The 20,679-nt window shown below is 50.5% G+C and overlaps 1 protein-coding gene across 3 annotated transcripts in view; it reads right to left on the reverse strand.

Annotated features, from left to right (window-relative positions):
• The window catches only part of BOC (BOC cell adhesion associated, oncogene regulated), a 73,582-nt gene extending 53,416 nt beyond the window's left edge, over window positions 1–20,166 (reverse strand). Inside the window, exons 1-2 of one of the 3 annotated variants that reach the window (XM_041757414.1) lie at window positions 20,147–20,166; window positions 14,412–14,505 (exon numbers count right to left, since the gene is read on the reverse strand). The gene's annotated coding sequence lies outside the window, so the exon portion shown is untranslated. Of the gene's footprint in view, window positions 1–14,411; window positions 14,506–16,565; window positions 18,098–19,423; window positions 19,856–20,146 lie in introns of those variants that run through there. The other 2 variants (XM_041757389.1, XM_041757408.1) reach the window with 2 other exon arrangements.
• Window positions 20,167–20,679: the final 513 nt, after the last annotated feature.

Below are 20,679 nucleotides of genomic sequence, written 5' to 3' on the forward strand. Positions count from 1 at the left end.
TCTTTTATCTTCCCATAGGCCTCAGGACCTCATTTCCCAACAACCCTGTGGACCAATAAAAAGGCTGTTCTTTGCTCCATTATCATATCCAAAAAGATTCCTGTGTCGTCTGTTAACATTCAGAAACTTAAGTTTGTAAGGAACACCTCCTCTAATTCCAGGATCTGCTGCTTCCATACAATATGGACAAGTGTTACGGGAAAAGTAAACATATTTAATACTCTGTTAACCTTTACAAATCTGAAATTACTTTGTTTAGTAAATTGTACAAAGTATCCATTTAGAAGTTAGTTTGCTGAAATTATCATGTGGGGCATATGAACATTTAAAGACTGCCTTTTTCCCTAACTTGCTTATTTCCTAATTTAACTGATTTGCAAATGTAATTAAAAGTCTTTGGGACGCCTGGGTGGCTGAGTGGTTGAGCGTCTGCCTTTGGCTCAGGCCCTGATCCTGGAGACCCGGGATCGAGTCCCACGTCAGGCTCCCTGCATGGAGCCTGCTTCTCCCTCTGCCTGTGTCTCTGCCTCTCTCTCTCTCTCTCTCTCTCTCTCTCTCTCTTTTTCTCTCGGTCTCTCATAAATAAATATTAAAAAAAAAGTCATTGAGATTTAGTAAATACACCAAGTTTTGTTGCGATACGGGATTAAGGAAGATACTTAGAAGAAATCATCAATCTTAGTATAAATCAAAGTACCTGACCATTTGTTGAGCTACTATGTGTGAGATAATGTGCATGCATTGTTGTCTAACCTCTAAACAAGGCTATGAAGCAGGAGGTATAGTCATCCCCATTTACAGATGCACCAATTGAGGCTCAGAGAGATTAAGCATCTTGCTCAAGTAAAGAGTCCAAAGCCAGGGCTTTTCTGCTTGCCCTGACTGTTGGTCCTGATGTCCTTGGTCACTTCAAACAGATATACAATGACCTGCTTTCCAAAGGAGGAACTATGAAAGGCTGAAAAAACCAGAGTCAGTCTGAGTTAGAGTCATGGACTAGCTATCATGTTTTGGGAGGGACTGGTTTGGCAGGTCCCACAATGCATTCTGCATTCAAACTCCTAAAGATGTGTTGTCCCAAACGCCACTGAGAGTCAGTCCTGATGTCTGAGAGCTCAAAGTTGGCAGCAGTGTTTTGAGTCTGGATCCAAGTTATATGCACCAGCATGTTAGCAAGAGACAATAAAATTCTTCCATTTCCTAACCTGGCTTCTCTCTCATCTTCCTTCTGTTCTTACACAAGCATTAGATTGAAGGTTGCCAACTCCGGCTGCACAGAAGAATCATCTGGGGACACTAAAACAGACCAATACCTGGGCAGCACCTCAGACAAGTATAAACCCCAGTTCAGAGGTGGAGTCAAGGCATCAGTATTTCAAAACTCTTCCCTGGAGACAGCCAAGCTTGGGAACCACTGGGCGTCTCTGCCATGGATTTGAGGCCCATTTTGATAAAGAAGGTCTATCAGAAATCCCTTGGCTACACTGGATGCCATGGCTGGGATTGAGAATTCTGTATAAAAATGTTCCCTACTAAATTATTTTAAGGAAACTCTTGTAATTTTTAATGCTAAAACCTTTTTTTTTTAATTCCGAAAGTTGGACTATCTTTAAAGAATAAAAACATTTTCTTAAAGCTTCTCTCACACTTCCTTAGATATTTTCTGGACTTTCAGATTCCTAGCTTTCTCCTCTTCGCACAGAAAAACCCAAAGGGAGGCCACCACTGCAAAAAGTGCCTACTTTGGGGGCCAAGTTAGCCTCAGCAGTAGAAAAGGAGATTCAAACAGGTCCTTGGGCCACAGGTCCTTGTCAGACTGGGGCCATCACCACTACTTCTGGGGCCTGGGAGGTTAGCAGAAGACAGGAAGTTTTTCAAGCACATGCACATTTTAGTGTTTGCACGTCCAAAACCTAAAATGGCAGCAATGAGTCCCTTAACAAAGGCAGGACAGTCTCCAGAGGCTCATAGACCACCAGGAAGTGGGACTGGTGTTGACCATCCAGGGTCCCCACATCCACTTAACACCATACTGGACCAGAGGGCTTTGGTTACACTGGAACGGTCTTTTTTGATGCCCCAAAGGGTTAACAGCTTAACCGCTAGCTTCAGGCATTCCCCAAAGAGGTTCATTTTCAGTTCGGTCCCTACCAGGGAAGGAGACAGCTCCCCACCCGTGCCTCAGAGACTTGGTCTCTACCCCAGCCCCTCCCCCTCCATGGCCCGCCCACTCCAGGAATGAAGCTGCTGCTGCCCAACATATACCCAGACTGGTTTCATCTCCTTCCAAATCCATTTTGTGTCTTAACTTCTGCCAAGAATAAAAATTAAAACACTAACACACACATCATGCATGTACGGGAGGGGAGGACAGGGCTGGAAGTTAAACTGAAAAAGACCAGGCAGGGAGTGGGCAGGGCAGGTCACTGATGAAAGTCAGGGCTTTGGAGACTTTGGCTGGGGTCCGTTGTGGGCCTTGGCCCACCCTGCCTGAGGCCCCTGCTGGCTACACCCAGGGTGGAATCTGAGGGGAAGTGTTTGCAGCATCTGCCCTCATGTTCCTCCAAAACCCCATTTCATATCCTTTAACATCCCCAGCCCTGCCCAGAGCGGCACAGAGTAGCACAGCTGCCCAGCACTGCAAAGGCTGGAAGCGGACTCCCTTCCCCATGCTCCAAGGAGCCTTGTTCCTTGCCAACACCACAGTGAATAAAATAGCACTTGGAATGACACGCAGGCCTGGTGGTGCAGGCAGCTTGTGGGTTGTCTGTGGCCACCCAGAGAAATGGGTCTGGGGCTGGAGCCTCATTCTCAAAGCCTGCTCCACCACACCCACAGCCTGCAGGCTCCAGAATCTGGGGGCCAGGCAGATAGCAGCCCCAGTCCCACCCTCTTTTGTTCTCTCTTGCTGCCGAAATTTTCTTCTCCTCTTTCTAGGCAACAGCAGGAGCCACTGTACACTTGAATAATAAAGGCTAACCCTTCATGCATTCAGGATCCCCCAGGGTTCTGAGAATCACCTCCTGCCCAACTCTGAATCCCACTAGCTGCCCATTTTGGGTGAACTACTCCCCAAATGGTGAACTAAGCACTCGCGTGACTTGCACCTGTCCAGATGGAACCCGCCCTGTCTCATAGAATCACCTGCCTTACAAGTCAGTCAATGCTTATTGAACACCCACTTAATACGAGGTCTTCAGAATCCAGAGACAAAGTTCACGCTTTCTCCAAGAATTCAGCATCTGGTAGGGAGGAATGCAAAAACATCTCAGAGCACCGTGCAACAACTGGGAATCAAACTCAAGTGCCCCAGGCTGGTGGTCTTTCCTGTCTATGCTACTGTGCAGATGGTGGGGAGGTTGGATCACACACATCTTTTGGAAAGAGCAACCTGTGGCATCCATCCTTGTCCCATCTGGCATACAGTAATGAAAACAAACTGATAATTAAAAAGCAAAACAAAACACACTTTGTCCTGATAACTGTTGAATCTGGGTGATGGGTAGGTTGGGGTCATGATACTATTCTTTCTACATCTGCATGTTAGGGTTTTTAAATAAACAATAATAAAACTTGGGTGTTTTTTTGTTGTTGTTGTTTTGCCTTTTTCCCAAAGGATAACTAGACATCTCAAACCTTCCCAATCCCATACTAACTTCCAGAAAATACTACCACCACAATCACCACCACCCATTCACCCACATACCCAATGTCCTCTCAGTTAAGTCAAACAGCATTTTCAAAAGCAGACTTCAGTGAGTGCCTCGTTTCTGGTGGGGAAGGGGTGTTCTCTTTGACCTTGAAAGGCTCCCTGGTATTTGGCCCAAGAGGCAGCCCCATCTCAAAGGGGACTGCTGGCTACAGCCAGAGGAAACCTACAGAGCTACCCTCCTAGCTCTCTGGCACTGGGACCCAGAGCTGGTTGGCAGCCCCCCATGCCCTCTGCTTCCTTTTTGGAGCTTCTGTGTCCAGGATGGGCCTTCCCCAGGTCCCGGAGCATATCTCACCAATAGCACGCCCCCAGCTTCTCTACCTGACTTTCCTCTGACTGCAGAACCTACCCAGTGCAGAAGCCCTGAAGTCCAGGTGAAAGACCAGCAAGCAAACGGGCTTGGACTTCTGAATCTATCATTTTTCTCTGGGCTTCCATTTCTCTACTATAAAATTCCCAACATAGGCAGCCCAGGTGGCTCAGCAGTTTAGCGCCACCTTGAGCCCAGGGCATGATCCTGGAGACCCAGGATCGAGTCCCACGTCGGGCTCCCTGCATGGAGCCTGCTTCTCCCTCTGCCTGTGTCTCTGCCTCTGTGTGTGTGTGCCTCTCGTGAATAAATAAATTAAAAAAAATTCCCAACACACCATAATTGACAAAACTATTTTTAAATAGCCAAGCGCTCCAAGAATAGGAAAGAATTCTAACTCGCAGGTTATTTCAAGCCAAATTAACAAGGAAGATAATGGTGAGCATTTAGCACCTACTCAGAGAGCACTTTTCTAATGAGAGAATGTGGATAACGCAATTCACTGTGAACTAACCTCTTGTTTGGACTTCAGAGATAGTCATAATCTAGGCTAGAAGTGTCTTGTGGGCAGCATGGAACAGTGCTCAGTAGTGTGTTGACTGACCAACTGAAAGGCCACTATTTCACAGTTTTGAATGTGTTTGGGGGCCTATGCCTGATGAAGCACGAACAGCAAAGCTCTCAACCAAGAGTTACTGCTGGCTACTTGGAAGGAAACCATAAGTGACTCAGGAGGGGCAGTTTGTGGCCCTCGTGAATCTCAAAGGGTGGCATTCTTTACACTAGCGAGACAGGTCAGAACCCTCATCCTCGGACAGGGATACACACCCGTGTTGGCTGAGACGCAAAGAAACAAGGTCTGTCTGCCTTCTCCCCATGCAGACCAAAGGTGTTAGTACTGGCATTTTTGTTAAATGTGGGGAAAATTAGTTCTGTCTGCCCAGGAGTCCATCAAAATTGGGCATGCGTTCCTCTTTACTTTCTGACTTTGAAAGCACATAGACATTGGTTAGTAAGGGGCTTCCCTCTTCCACTATCATGGAGGCTGACTTTTTCTAAAGAGGGGAGTAGAGCAGCAGTGGGTCAGATCCAGACCTTGCCCTGGTTTCTGCATATTGTTCTGGAAAGTACTAGAGGAGACCCAGACTGCACCAGAGACTTCCTTCCACCAACACTGGATGAAGCTCCCCAAATCAAGTAGGGCCCAGGCTGTGGTATCCTGAGCATCGCAAGCTGACAGGCAACCACAGTTTGAGAGGTTCTGGAATGATCCCCACTGTATAAAATGCCATTCTTTATGCTAAAGATGATTTTTTTTAATGCATTGATTTATAAATTTATGCTTTGGTAAAGATAAAGGTTATTTATAAAATCAGCCTGGGCCTGGGTGGCTGAGCTTAAGGTTAAGCGCCTGCCTTTGGCTCAGGGTGTGATCCTGGGGTCCTGGGATCAAGTCCCACGTCAGGCTCCCTGTATGGAGCCTGCTTCTCCCTCTACCTGTGTCTCTGCCTCTCTCTCTCATGAATAAATAAAATATTTTTAAAAATTAAAAAAAAATAAAAAATAAAATTGGCCTGCCTGAGATTTCCTCCATACACTAATTAGGAGGTTGGGGGGGGGACCCAAATGCTCTGTCAGATGACATATTTATCTCTTGGTTCAGGAAAAGTGCCCCTGCTCCTAGACACTCTTTACCTGGAAGTATCTACAGGAGCTGGTCTGGGATTCTCTCTCAGGACTCTCTGTACCTCCTGTGGGGACAGAATGTTAGGAGAGACACAAGGCTAAAGGCTGCATTTGGTGAGGAACATGGGGCCCACACTCACATGGTTCAGCACTTCTTGGCTGTCTGCCTCTCTGGGTAAACCAAGGCAAGGGTCAAGGCCTCCCCTGTGCTGATGGTCAGTGATCACTGTCACAGCCTCCTAGGCTCTAGAATTAGACTCTAGGAGACAGGGGGCCAGGAGGCCACACTCTGATTCCATAATTTACAACAAAGTCAAGGACAGCTTGCCTGTGGAGAGTGTCCTCTGAAGAGCCTGAAGAACTTTAGGCACTCCAATGCAACATCATTACAACCAGCTCACCATCTCAGTGGCAAACTTGGGCCAGGTACTATTTGCCTCCACTTGCCCTGGGGACAGCTAAGCAGAGCCAATATATGGTGACCTAGGGCTCTTCAGCGAGTCACAGATTGGGATGGCCTGAGCTCTTTAGTGTCACCGATCAGGATACAGCCTGGACGGTCGCCTGGGTGAAGAAAGAAAACCAGAGGAGGGGGTATGGACAAGGGCCATCAGCATGGAATTTCCATAGTCCAAAAACTGACTTTCCAAGGGGGCCAATGAGTCTTCTTCCTTCTTCACACTGAACTCTGACATACCTGGCTGGCGTCCTTCGGTGTGAGAAGGTACTAGCTGGCCTCAGCTCTGTGTTTATTCCAAACAGGAAGCAATGGGACCTGGAGCCTAGACCTCAGTCCCTGTTCCCCAGGATTGTTAACTCTCTGCACCTAGTATGCATCCCTTTCCCTTAGCCCCTGGAACTTCTCAGCCTGGTTCAACTAGATGCTCCACAGGACCCCATTCACAGGCACTTTCCTTCCCTTAGCTGGGGCCTAGTTTTGAGGAGCTCCCTCCACCTGCTTTCCTCCTAGCATCCAACATCATCACTTATGCCCCTAGGGCCTCCCTGCCTTAGCGACTGGTGAATGCTATGAATACTGAGGTTCCTGCCTCCAGCTTCCAGGGAGTCCTGGCTTGCAAGGCTGACTCAGGAAAACAGCGCTTCTGGGCAGGGAAAACATTCTCAGCTGCTCTGCTCCCTACTGGTCTTCCTCTCAAATGACCACAATACAGGCCTCAGTGCTCACACTCAGGGCTCAGCACGGACAGCCGTGACTTCAGAGGCTTAGGGACATGTGGCCCGCCAGCGGATGTGAGTGTGAAGGAGTGCTGCCTGCCTGGGGAAGGCTCATGTCCCCACCCTCGACCCCCCCCCCCCCCCCGCTCTGAGGCAAGTAAAACAAACGACTGAGGAGGAAGACAAACAGCCCCATGTGCTCCTCCTGTCTCTATTTAGGAATGGGATGGGGAGGTCTGCACAGCTGATGCTTCCAGATGTGGAACCACAACACAGGCAGCTCCTGACAGTTTACCAGCCTGGGCTAAACTCCAGTAGCACCAGGGCCAGGCATACTTATGGGGAGATGAGGAAGGAAGGGGACTCACGGGCTCTGGTCAAGGGGGTCCCGGCAGGCACAAGGCTTTTACTCCAGATGGACACGTGCATGGGGGGTGGGGGCGGAAAGAAGGCCATGTTTAAGAGGAACCAACTTAGGGATCCCTGGGTGGTGCAGTGGTTTGGCGCCTGCCTTTGGCCCAGGGCGTGATCCTGGAGACCCGGGATCGAATCCCACGTCAGGCTCCCGGTGCATGGAGCCTGCTTCTCCCTCTGCCTGTGTCTCTGCCTCTCTCTCTCTCTCTCTGTGACTATCATAAATAAATAAAAATTAAAAAAAAAATAAATAAAGGTGGTTTCTATCTTAAACAAAAAAAAAAAAAAAAGAGGAGCCAACTTAGAAACACTATATGCTGTGTGATTCCAACTATACTGTAATGGTGAATAGTTGTTATGCATCTGTCAAAACCCAGAGTGCGTAATACAAATAGTCAACGTAACCATGTACCTTAAATGTAAACCATTTAGTTAATAACAATGTAGCATATTGTGACAAATGCACTGCATGTACATCTGAATAGTATGGCTGGAACAGGCCTGGTGTGAGGAGTATGTGGCAACTCTATTTTTTACTTAATTTTTTCTATAAACCTAAAATTGCAAGGGGAAAAAAAGCTATCAATTTTTAAGACTTAAAAAAAGAAAATGAAGGAGGAAGCTAAGGCCTTCAGCTCCCTGAGATGCTGTAGATGTTGGGTCTGGGGATCCCAGTAGTGTAATTTCTCAGGCACATTTGTTGTCCGCACAAGACCTCCTGGGATCTTTATCCCTATTTTTATTCTTCCTTAGCTTCTAAATCTAGAAGCAAGTCAGAAATGACTGAGGTGCAATTAGAAGTCAGCTCTATCCTCCTCTGGGCAGACATCCAACCATGCTGTCCCTTGTATGTAGCTGTCAGCTCTCTGGCAGCAGAGACTATCTCTGTGGCCTGTATGCCTAGCGTGGGGCCTGATTCCATTAGGCCCCCATGCGTGTGAGGAATTGAAGTATTCTCGAATTCATCATGTTCCTCTTGTCCCTGGTTTGTGGTTCCAAACCCCATTCAACAGAGCTCCAATTCCACTCAGGTCACCATGCTACTGGAAGGGAGCAGCAAAATGGATTGTCCAGGCTCACTCAGGAAATCCCAGGTAAGCAACTAGAATGTGGAACTCGGTGGAATGATAGAATGCGCTGGGCTTCTCTGCATCTCCTAGCCAGCCTTAGCACAGGGCATACAGACATGTTCCACAAATGCCTCTGAAGTGAGGGGTGAGGAAGGGCCAGAGGAGGCATCCATTCTTATGCACCTTACAGGTACAACAAGTGGCACACCTGTGGACAGTCCTGAAGTCAGTCACCTTGAGGACAAAAGAACTGGGCTAGATCTGTCGTGGCCTAGCACACGGCTCCCTGGCATTTCTGAAACACTCAAATGTTGCTAGAATTCTCTGCTACTTTCCCACATACTCCCACATACATATACCCATTTTTCTTACATAAATTCATAAGTAATTCTTTCATTTGTTTAAAAGTCATATTACACCTCTTTTGAAATTCAGAAAAGCCCTGCAGACTAGTGGGGGAGAAAATGAACACCAGTTATGTATCAGATTCTATTCCAGGTACAGAAAAGACAGTGAGGGGAAAAGAAAGTTCCTGGATTCAGGGAGCTTTCATTCTGGAGGAGAAGGAGGCAGTAAGCAAATGGACAAATGGATACCTGTCAGCAGGTGATAACTTTGAGGGAAAATTAATTAGGCTGAGGGGAGAGAGAATGATGAATTGATAAAAGGTGGCTAGGTTCAGGTCAGTTGCAGGAGGCAAAGCCAGTTGCTCAGCTGGTTGCAAGAGCAGCAAGGAGGCCAGGGTGGGTGGGATTGGGGGTGAGGGGGAGTAAGGGCAGACCTGCTAGGCCTGGAGCTGACCACACTGAAGGCTTTAGAGTTTTCTCTGAATTAAACAGGCCCCCTGGAGAGTTTGGAGCAGAGAAGTGACCTCCCCAGGCTTCTCCACGGGAAGCTGAAACTGACTTCTCAAAGTGGACAGATGTGGGGCAGGGAGGGAGGGGAGTCCAGGTGGAAGCAGGCAGATCCCTGAGGGAGCGACTGTGACAGTCTGGGTGGTGGAGGACCAAGGTGGTAAGAAGGGGCAGGACTCTGGATATGGTAAAGCCAGTACTCTCTGCCAATTTAAAGTGGAGTGGAGAGAGGGAACAGAGTCAAAGAGGACACCAATGTTTTTGGCCTCATGGGTAGAATGGAAGATGCTGAACTGCAAAGAAGCCGAGGAGGAGGCTGGGTGGAAATTCTCTTCCTACTGACCAGGTCTGAGGACACCTAAGGGGGCAGTGGGCAGGGCTTTGTCCCACTGTGGGCTCCCCCTCATTCCTTTGTCCCTTGAGCAGTGGGGGTTTCATGAGCACAGGCTTCCAGCTGCCCAATCCATCACTAACCGTCCCTTCCCGCTGCTCCTCTCTTCCCAACAACCCCTTCTATTGAATGCTCACGATGTGCTTCATAAATGCATTATAAGCCATCTCTTGTTTCTCTTTACCACCCTAAGAAATTGGGATTTCAGAGTCTAGGTAACTAGCCCAGGGTCACAGACCTAGCAATTGGCAAGGCCAGGATTTAAACCCGGGCCTTTCTGGTTCCAAAGCCCGCACTAACCAAGATGCCACACAATCTCCAACCTGGAAGTGGCCCTAGAAATACTGTTTCCTCTTGAACAAACTTCTAATAAGATTCACCCCAGACTCTGTCCTCTCAGAGGGGACATTCCAGACACTCCCCCAGACTCCTCTGGTCTTCCTCTCTCAGGAAGAATGTTAACCAGGATCCCCCCACTATGACATTTTTTCCTCTCCCAACTCCTGCCAGACCCTGAGACCCCCTCACTGCCTCTTCCTGTATGAGGGGAAAAGAGCTTGTCCAGAGCTTGGGAAGGGTTTCTGGCAATGCGATGAACTGCCTCCGGTCCAGGCCCCTGTCCTCAGAAAACAGAGACAGCCACAAAAGCAGATGCAGCCCATATGGCCGCACTCTGACCTCTGGCCAGTTCCCTAGCAGGTCTTATCTCCTAACTCATCCTGGGCGAGCACAGATGCCAAGGGGCTTGGGTTTCTGATGTGAGCAGAAACATTCTGAATCAAAAGCATTCTCTTGTGTTCTCTCTCTCTGCATCCTAATAGTGTTCTGAAAGGCAGCTTTGTGGGGACAGGGAAATAAAGGCTCAGAGAGTTTCTGTGACTCCTCTCAGTCACCCAACTGGCTGGTCACATAATTGTTCTTAAACCCAAGTGTCCTGTGTTGTCCCTCGCTCGCTGCAAAGAACCCCCTGGCTTCAGGCTGTCCACATTTGCTAGAGAAAAACAAGGAACTGTGGGCAGCTATGAGTTTTCCACAGCCAAGTCTCCACAACTGTCCTCAGCCAAGAGGGAGAGGTCTGTTTCGCTCTCCTGCAGGTAATTGCCTGTAGAACTCTTCCTGCTGGCTGTCCTGTGAGGATTTGCCTGCAAGGTACCATCTCCTGTCAGTTACCTGTCTGTCAAAGCTCCTGCCTCCTTCCCCAGGCTATTTTTCTGTGCAAGCTGCCACTTCTCCTGACCAGGAAAAGTATCTGCTGGGCCAAGCGCCTTCCCACTGAGGGCACACAGGACCTGCTTGATCAGACTTGCGGAAACCTGAGGAGCAAGTGAATTCAGCTGGCATCTACAGCGGACGCAGAGACTCAGCCAGCTAATTCAGATGATGTCCTGGGCGGAGGGGGGCCATGGAAGAGGAGACATGTCCTGAGATGAGACCCAGCTGGAGGCGGCTTTCAGAACCATCTGCAAAGTCTGACTCGAGCTGTGCCACAAAGCCTGGCTGCCCGTGTGCTGCTGCTGTGCCAGTCAAAACCTCCCAGCTGTGGTCCCAGTTTTCAGTTCCTGTTTCCTATAGCAAGTCTCATAAAGGCCCTGCTTGCCCCTTACATTTGTTAGTTGCAATAGGAACAGTCCTCCCTGCTACCACCGCCCTCCGCAAGCTTCTTCTTAGCAGGAGAAATTGGGCATTTTTTCCCCGCAAAACTCGAGTTCAGGAGTCAGCAGTTTTCTGATGAAATCTTGGCTTTGCCACCTAACCAGCTGTGAGTGCAGAACAAGTCGCGACAATTCTTTAAGCTTTGCCCCTTTTCTGCAGAACAGGATCATACTGCCCGTCTCCACAGAACTGCAGAGGGAGAGTGCAAGGGTAAAGCCTGGAGGCTTAGCACAGGGCCCGGCACACAGTCGGTGCTCATTAACCGGCAGCTATCATTCTCCACATCACCAGGACAGAAGAGGCAGGCGGGGCTGCCTCCTTGGCATCAGGGCTGATTCCAAGTGATGGAATCATTCTCCCCTCCCGTGAAGGGTACCTGCTGCTCCTGCGTGCTCACCCTCTTGAGGGAGCCTTGCTACATAAACAAGAGGCTCTGCCTATAAAATCAGGGGAACAAAAATGAAACCCTGCACAATACTGCCCTCAGCAACCTGTTCCATTTTTTTTTTTTTACCAGTGCTCAAGACCTTTGTGGTGTTTCAATGACGGGGCGGGGGTTGGGGGGAAGACTGGCTGCCAACCTTCTTGTTCCCCTTTGGGCAGGAGAGCTGAGCTCCCCCACCCCTCCTCTCTCCCATTGTCAAAGACCACCCAGTGAAACTTGCTGGCAAGCTGCCACAGTCCAGACAAGCGAAAGCTGGGCCTCACCACCACCCAGCCTCCATCTCTGCAACACAAGGCTACAGAATGAAAAGCACCTGACCATGGGGCTTTCACCTGGAGCTGATGCAGCCTTCATGATGGTAGACCACCAGTGGTGTCAAGGAAGGGTTGCAGGTGATTGCTGGGAAGGCCTGTACATTGGAAGAGTCATTAGAATCTAACTCTCGGCTATAACACAGTAGATTTTTATGTAACTTGTTCACTACAAAACATCCATTCATAATGACAGAGGTAAACAGCCATGAATTTCCACTGCTTCATGTGGTCTCCCTGTGCTAACTGGACTGTGAAATCCCCCTCACGTGGACACAGGTACATAAAAAGGAAGAGCTATGGTAACACCACTGTGGGATGATAGTCATTAGAGAGCAGAAAGAGAGTCAAGTGGCGGGGATGATCTGTGAAATAATTAAGAGCAGCCTCTGCTTTCATAGAAAAGTAATAAAGCTAGAAACCCCCAATTTTCCTCTCCAATTAACTGGGACCCATACATAATAAACCTGCTGAGATTGTAATGTTAGGTAAACTCAGACTAGTAAAGGCACCTGGCTGAGACTACTCTGGAAAAATACTGGCAGGGCTGGGGAAGGTTGGGGAGGGCTCTATTCCAGAGTTCAACTCCAGCCCCGCCTGGTGGGAGGTGGTGCCGGGGAGCACCTCCAAGGTCAGCCAGCTCCAGAGGGGCCCTCTTCCTCTTACCTGTAGCTCTCATCCTGTGTGACAGTTACCTCTCAGCAGCCAAGGAGGTTCCTGGGCAACTGGAGAGCCCAGCGACTTTTATTTGTCCCTAAAAGAAATGACCCCTCACCAGCAACTCTGGAAATGATTTCAGAGTTAGCAAACCTGGTGCACACAGTAGAACAAAGGGCAAATGAAACTGAGAGGTAAAAAACTGAATTCAGGATGTTGTTTCTAAAATTCTCAGCTAAAATCTGACATGGGTGAGAAAGAAAAACCAAAATCACATGTTTCTCCTCCCACTGCCCCCAAAGCCATTCAGTAACTAGTTTCAGAATCCTAAGACTCAGATTTCAGATTCTGTACTCACTGCAGAACTTCCAGTTTTTCACTTTTCTAAAATTAACAAAACTACTCTGAACTTGCAATCTCCTGTCTCAAGTACACTTGAGCCTATCATCCGCTGAAGTACATTTTCAGGGAGAAAATAAAGAACACATATAGGCAGAAGTCAAAGAACAGTTCAGTCCTACTAGTCCCATCTCTGTCTTTAAGACTTAGTCTGAGATACTGACTCTCCTCCCTCAAGAAGCCTTTCTTATTTTTTTTAAAGATCTTACTTATTTATTCATGAGAGACATAAAGACATAGGCATAGGTAGAACCAGGCTCCATGCAAGGAACCCAATGTAGAACTTGATTCCAGACCCCAGGATAATGCCCTGAGCCAAAGGCAGACGCTCAACCACTGAGCCACCCAGGCTTCCCAAGAAGCCTTCCTTAATTGACCCCGTCCAAGTACTTTAACACTACAGTTTGTATTGCAGTGTTCCCTTTAGTAATGGAATTCTGGATGGCGTAGGCTCTGGTATTGATTCCAGGCACACAGCAAGTACCCAATAAAAGTTTGTTGAAAGGATGAAGGCTCCAGCCTACACATACATCATCACCGTCGTCTTGTCCAATGCTGTCCAAACTCATTTTAGAGAAGAACAAACATTTCTTTGCCATACTTTTTGCTGCTCAGCTCCTTTTGAGTTATTATTATTATTTTTTTAATTCAATCCTACTTATCCTGGCCATATTATGTACTTTCCTGTTTCTTACCAGGAGAACTAGTTGAGACTTTCCTCAACATTTTCTCTGGCAACCAAATGAAGTTGACTGTGTATTATTGGCTCTGATCTTTCTCCTATGATTTCCTCTGACTGCCCAATAATCCTGTCACAAACATCAAAGGCCTTCTTTGAAGATAAGGCCAAATTCACCATTAGGAAAAAGAGAAATTATTTTCTAACTTTATTTCAAAAGTTGGGATGACACAGAATCCCTCTGGGTTTTGTGAAATAAACACTGCCCAGTAGAGCAGATCACAAGACCTTCGCTCTAATACCGTTGACAGAGACATAAACACAGGGCTTTCCTCACCCAAACCCAAGCCGGACTCTTCGACACAGCCTCAGACTCCAAATCCCATAGTAAATGGTTTGTATCCAACATGTTGAATGGATTTGCCTCAAGGAAAGGAGGGTTCACACAGTCACAGAGGTTATCACAGGCTCTGACTAAAAGAGTGTCTGAACCAATCTGTTTGATCCAGATTCCACTCAGTGTCAGACTCTTCCAATGCTAAAGGATGAGGAACACTGTATCCTCAAGAGGACAAAACATGGAAAAAAAATTTTAAAAAAAATAAACGATCCAATAGGCCAGAGAGGTATTAGATTGTGGGCAGAAAAGCTCACCTGCTTCTTCTACTTCATTGCTGCTACCCTCAGATGGTGTGACTGTTGTTGACAAGACTTCATGGGTCATGGGTTCCAGAAGTTTGTGCTGAGACTGGGGAAAAAGAGAAGTGTCTTATCTTTTGAACAACAAAATAAACAGTTCTGAAGTACTGGCTTTTTATAAGGTGCCTTGCTATAAACCACAGTAATTCCTTATTAATCCATTTTATAAATAAGAAAACAGAAAAAGCAGTTTTTCTAAGATCCTAGGCTTCCTTAAATCTCTAGTTACCTGGTCCCTCGTAGAAAAGAGAGGAACCATGAATTAAGGACAATGATTACACTGAAGCCTAATCTTACAAAACCATTACTGTTGCAACCAGCAGCCCATTTTCGTCAATATTCATCATATATCTCTCAAGAACATATTATTAGCAGGACTCATACAAAGTAAGGTGGGCTTATAGGAAAGGGGTTTAGGGTGCTAAGGCAGCAAGCAAGGAATGAACCCAGCATAAAATCAAGGGTTAGCTACTAGCTAGGTTTGGCCTGGAGCAGAAGGCTCCTGCTAAAGTAATATTATCATAAGGTGGGACAGAGCCACATGTGAGAGAGCTAAAAATTTGGGTTGTAAAGTTAAACTGTTTTTAAGCTGGGTGCTGAGTTGTTTATGGGACGGATGGAGGATGGGCAGTGTGGTGATAGGTAGCCAGTGGGGAGTCTAGCCATTTGTCAGCAGCAATTGTCAAGGGCATGAAGAAGCACGGTAGTAGCAGGCATGGAAAAGATGGTATAGATGGAAGAATAATAAAAGGTAAGGGCAGGAACGACAGGGCAAGCTTCAAAAGGGAAGCTAACACAGTGGCAGTGCAGCCATGACGATCAATGAGTTAGTTCGGTGGTTTGAATCTGTGTGAATGGAGTCCTCGGAAAAGCCAGGGCTTCCACCCAAATTCCCTACTCCTCATCTCCGTGCCACTTGAGATGGATCGTCTAAACCTTATTTCCTGCCTTCCATCTCCCCTTCTCTACCCATACCAACCCTGAGGGCTCCAAGGAGGCAAAAGCCCTATTTAGGGAGGCTTTTTGTAAACACAGATACCTAAATTAAAAACACCCACTTCCATTCCACTCTCCCCCCGCCCACCGCCCAGGTCCCAGATATTTGATTCGGCCTCATAAATGATAAAAATATTATACATGAAGGCCTCATGTGGGAGCACTCTTAGGATTTAGGTGAAGTAGATTGGACACATCTGTTCTCTGTGAGTCTTTGGACAAAAATCTCTAGATGCTTCACTGTGGACTACAAAAATGTGTATACTTTTATCACAACTATGTGAAAAGTATGCACACAGATGAACAAAATCAAGTTGTGTTATAGTATGGGAAAATGGGTCATTTAAAAAAATTTTTTAAATTATTAATAGATGCTTGTGCAATAAATAAAAATGAGGGAGAAAGGGTTTAGTTTGGGGAACCATACTTTAAGCTTATTCCCTCAGGGGCAAAAAAGATCCCAGTCTAGGGTCTGATGTACTAGAAATATTTGATAAATTGAAGTATAGAGATGACAAGAAATTCTAAATGATATTTTTTTAAAATGTAGCAAATCACTACATTTTTTCCTCTGCCTCCCCAATTTCTACTCCCATCCCCTTTCTCTTATTTCCCCAGAAAGCAGACTCTAAATATATAATATCTTTTGGTGCCAGTTTAATACTTTCTCACTCAAGAGGTCAGAAAGTACTGGATATCAATTAACTGATGCATTTGGATCTTCAGCTTCTTCCCAGTTGTTTTGAAAGACAGAAAACTCCTTATTCATTAACCCCATCAGTGACTTCACTGAGGTCTGAACCCAGACCCTCTAGGGTCTTGTGGAATACTGTGACCAGACTCACTTGCTCTTCTTGCTTAAGCCCTGGAGAAGTCAATGGAATTATTTAATGAGTAAAATCCCCTACTCCTTCTTGGGGAATGGAAATCACAGATAAGCTGCTGAAGAGAACTGAGAGCCCAAACATTTGAAAGAGCACTTCAAAGAAAGGAGTATCTCCAAATTCATTTGGAGGATGGAAAGGAACACCCCCTTATCACAAGTTGGCCGACCAATCCACAGCTAAGCAGGGTCTTCCATCCCCCACCCCTATCTGTGGTGAAGGAACCAACCATGGTGGCCTCTGGCAACCTTGCCAGAGTAAAGCCAATGTCTGTGTCTTGGGCAATTTCTCCTGAGGAAATGTCTCTTGTAATGTTACTCCTCTTAGATCTCTTGAAAGAGGATGAAAGGGCCAGTGTCTGACATCTCAATCCTCAGATTTCATAGGAATAGACAGCCTCCAGTCTCCCAAAGGGCCAAACTGAGAAATAAACGGGGGTGGGGGGTGGGCACAGTCAGCAAAGTGGTAGAATGAGGCAACTCTTCTTTCATTTTTTACCTCTTCCATAAACTCACTCTAAAACTCACCTGGCAGGAAAATCATAACTCCACTGCTGTTTCCACCCTGCCTCCGTCCCACTGACCCCAAGGTGCTTCAAGATTACCATGGGAACCTTCTGGGTTTCAATTATGAGACCATTAAAAAGTGCCAATTATAAGACCTCAGAAACGTTCCTGGGAAAGCTGTTACACACCTCAAAACGGCCAAGCTCTTGCCTCAGATTCACTTAAGTTCAGAAAATAGGTCACCCAGATGGATAGGTGCCCCAGCCCCCACCTGAGTCCAACAAGACATGTTATAATATTGTCCATGCTGACCTGGAGGAAATGGAGATTGATTTATTGGCTGTAATCAGAAGAGTAAAAAAAAAACATCACAGAGCTGAGCTGTGTGGGGCCCAGTTGTGGAAGAAATCAAAAACACTTGTGCACTGAAAAATTTTGAAAATTACATTTATTCTGTGTCCAATGTTTGCAAAGTTCTGAACAACAAAGTACTAGGTGACAAATGTGAGCCGGGTACAGGGAATTTGGGGGTGGCACAAGGGCCTGAAACCAAAGCACACTTTTCACTCAGTCCACTCAAAGGAACTCTGAATCAAAAACTTCCTCGAGCCCTTTTGAACTGGCTAGGAAGGGATGGGGGAGCGGCAGTACACCCCACCACACCCATAAAGTACTTGTTTAGGATTGCCGATGTGTGGTTTGGGTATTCTTAGCTCTCCTGCCACATCTCTGGAAGAACACAACCACCTTTCAAGTAACCCTGCCACTGCCACTGCCACCACCATCCCCCAAACAAAACTAAACAAATCCCCAGCGCTCCTCCTGAAGTCCTCCAGGTCCGATGCCCCATGCCCCTCGAAATCCTCCCATCATCTGGAAGAGCGGACATGTGGCACCCTGAAAGTCAAGCGAGGCCTTCAACAATCCAGCAGGAGATCCCACCTAGGCTCCTGGCCCCTCCGTAGCGGCCCTTCCCACCTGTTCCAGAGGTTCACTTCCCCACCTCTCAGTTACACAAACAAATCTAAGAGCACAACTCCAGGATGCTGCGCGTGCGAACACCCCCCCTACACACACACACGCTCTCCGGCCGCTCCCCCAGCCCCACTGACACCTCTGGACACCCCACTCTCGGCCTCGCCCCTTGCACACACTCCCCCTTCCCGCCCCCCGCTAGAGATGCTCCGCAGGGGGCTGTTTCCCTCCCCGGCCTTCAGTCCCTCCTTCCGTGTTTTCTCTTTCTAACGCCAGGATGATCACCCCCCTCCCCCGGGGGTGCCAACCGGTGCTGCGCGGTTCGGGGGTGCCGCTGACCCACTGCGGGCTTCTCCCCGCGCCCGGCGCGCGGAGCCGGGACACCCGTGTCAGGCTTCGGGCACGTTTCGGAGGCGGTCCGGGCCCCGCTTCCACCCGACAAGCTTCCGGGAACCACCGGCCAGACTGCGCCGCAGGGAACCAGACGCGGCGGCCGGGGCCCGGTGGCGGCAGTCCCGGCACCCGCGGCCCGCCTCGCCCCAACTCCCCCTCACCCCTTGGCCCACCTCACCCCAACTCCTCCGGTCCCCGCACCCCGCGGCCCCCCTCGCCCCAGCTCCTCCGGTCCCTGCACCCCGCGGCCCCCCTCGCCCCAGCTCCTCCGGTCCCCGCACCCCGCGGCCCCCCTCACCCCAGCTCCTCCGGCCCCTGCACCCCGCGGCCCCCCTCGCCCCAGCTCCTCCGGTCCCTGCACCCCGCGGCCCCCCTCGCCCCAGCTCCTCCGGCCCCTGCACCCCGCGGCCCGCCTCGCCCCAGCTCCTCCGGCCCCTGCACCCCGCGGCCCGCCTCGCCCCAACTCCCCTGCACCCCGCGGCCCCCCTCGCCCCAGCTCCTCCGGCCCCTGCACCCCGCGGCCCCCCTCGCCCCAGCTCCTCCGGGCCCTGCACCCCGCGGCCCCCCCTCGCCCCAGCTCCTCCGGCCCCAGCACCCCGCGGCCCCCCTCGCCCCAGCTCCTCCGGCCCCTGCACCCCGCGGCCCCCCTCGCCCCAGCTCCTCCGGCCCCTGCACCCCGCGGCCCCTCTCGCCCCAGCTCCTCCGGCCCCAGCACCCCGCGGCCCCCCTCGCCCCAGCTCCTCCGGCCCCTGCACCCCGCGGCCCCCCTCGCCCCAGCTCCTCCGGCCCCTGCACCCCGCGGCCCCCCTAGCCCCAGCTCCTCCGGGCCCTGCACCCCGCGGCCCCCCTCGACCCAGCTCCTCCGGCCCCTGCACCCCGCGGCCCCCCTCGCCCCAGCTCCTCCGGCCCCTGCACCCCGCGGCCCCCCTCGCCCCAGCTCCTCCGGGCCCTGCACCCCGCGGCCCCCCTCGCCCCAGCTCCTCCGGCCCCTGCACCCCGCGGCCCGCCTCGCCCCAACCCCTCCGGCCCCGCGCCCGGCGCGCCCCCCTCGGCCGCGGTCCCCGCCGGAGCCCGCGGGCCGAGCTCCCGGACCCGCTCCCGCCGTCGGCGCTCCCTCGGCGTCGCCCGGCCTCCGACCGCCCCCCCCCCCCCCAACCAACACAGAAACACAACTTTTTGCGAAAAGAAAACAAACTTCAGCGACGTGACTCACCCCCGGTGCAGCGGCTCCTGCGAGGGCGAGCGGGGCCCGCGGCCGGCCGGAGGGAGCCACCCGGCACCGCGGCGCACGGCCACACGCCCCGCACCGCGACCCCCGCGGGCTCACCGAGCCGGAGGGCGGCCGCCGCGGGAGCACAAAGGAGCCCCGGCCCGAGCGGTAGCCGGCCGCGGAGGGCGGGCGCGTGCGGGCGCGTGCGGCTGCGGCGGGCGCGAGTGCGTGTGTGCAAGGGCGAGAGTGCGTGCGCGCGCGCCGGCTGACACCGCGGCCGGGGCTCAGGGTCTCCGCGCCAGGCAGCGGGGGTCGCGGCGGCGGCGGCGGGAGCACAAGGCAGGGGACGCCGCGCCCGGCGCACCCGGTCCCTCCATATGGAAGACGCTTTTTTGGATGAGTGAACTCGCAAACAATTCCTTCTTTTGCTTCTCCTGCCTAGGAGCCTCCCATTGCCGCGCGAGGAGGAGGGGGAGCCGAGGAGGCGGGGAGGAGGGGGAGGAGCAAGCCGGGGCAGAGAAAAAGTCTTGGAAAGGAAAGGAAGCTGGAAAAAAAAAAAAAAAAACAGACCAGTCCCCCAAACTCCGTTTTCTCCTAACGCCCATTTTCCTTCTGCTGCGCTCTAGCCCGCGCTCTTCCCCCACTTGTGGCTCCCCTTCCGAGGGCAGTGCCCCCGGACCCCTCTCCCCCTTCAGCCTCACCCCAGAGCCTTGCTCGCCAACCTACCCTCCTCTCTCCCCGTCACTCGCTCCCCCGAGACTGTTTCCGACACCCCAGTCTCAGTAGTCGTCCTCATTCGGCAAACTATCGGCTAAATCACTAAAAGCAGACTTTGTCATTAAACGTCCCCAAACTGGGGCAGCGGTTGTCAAAGAAATTGGGAGGAAACCGGTCTCGGCGAAGCCCCGACGCCACCTCCCCCGACCCACCGGGTGGGGATGGGAGGGAGGGTTGGCCGCGTCCTGCGCTGACAGCGCCCTGACCTCCATTCATCATCCCGGGATGGAGAAGCAGGAAAAGCATCCGAGGGGGGAGAGAGGAGGCGGCTAGTGGCCTAAGAGAGAAGTTGGTTACCTCCGCGTGTGCGTGTGTTAAACGCCTCTGCTTAGGGTTGGGCGGAAAACAATTTAGCGGTTCTGGAACTTGAGCGGCCTCAGAACCTCCCAGAGGTTTACTAAAACACGGATTGCCGGGCCCGCCCCCCAATTTTCTGATGCAGCAGATTCTAGGGTGGGCCTGAGGGTTTGCATTTCTAGTAA

This window comes from Vulpes lagopus, chromosome 1, assembly GCF_018345385.1.
Source record: "Vulpes lagopus strain Blue_001 chromosome 1, ASM1834538v1, whole genome shotgun sequence".
Taxonomy (NCBI): Eukaryota; Metazoa; Chordata; class Mammalia; order Carnivora; family Canidae; genus Vulpes; species Vulpes lagopus.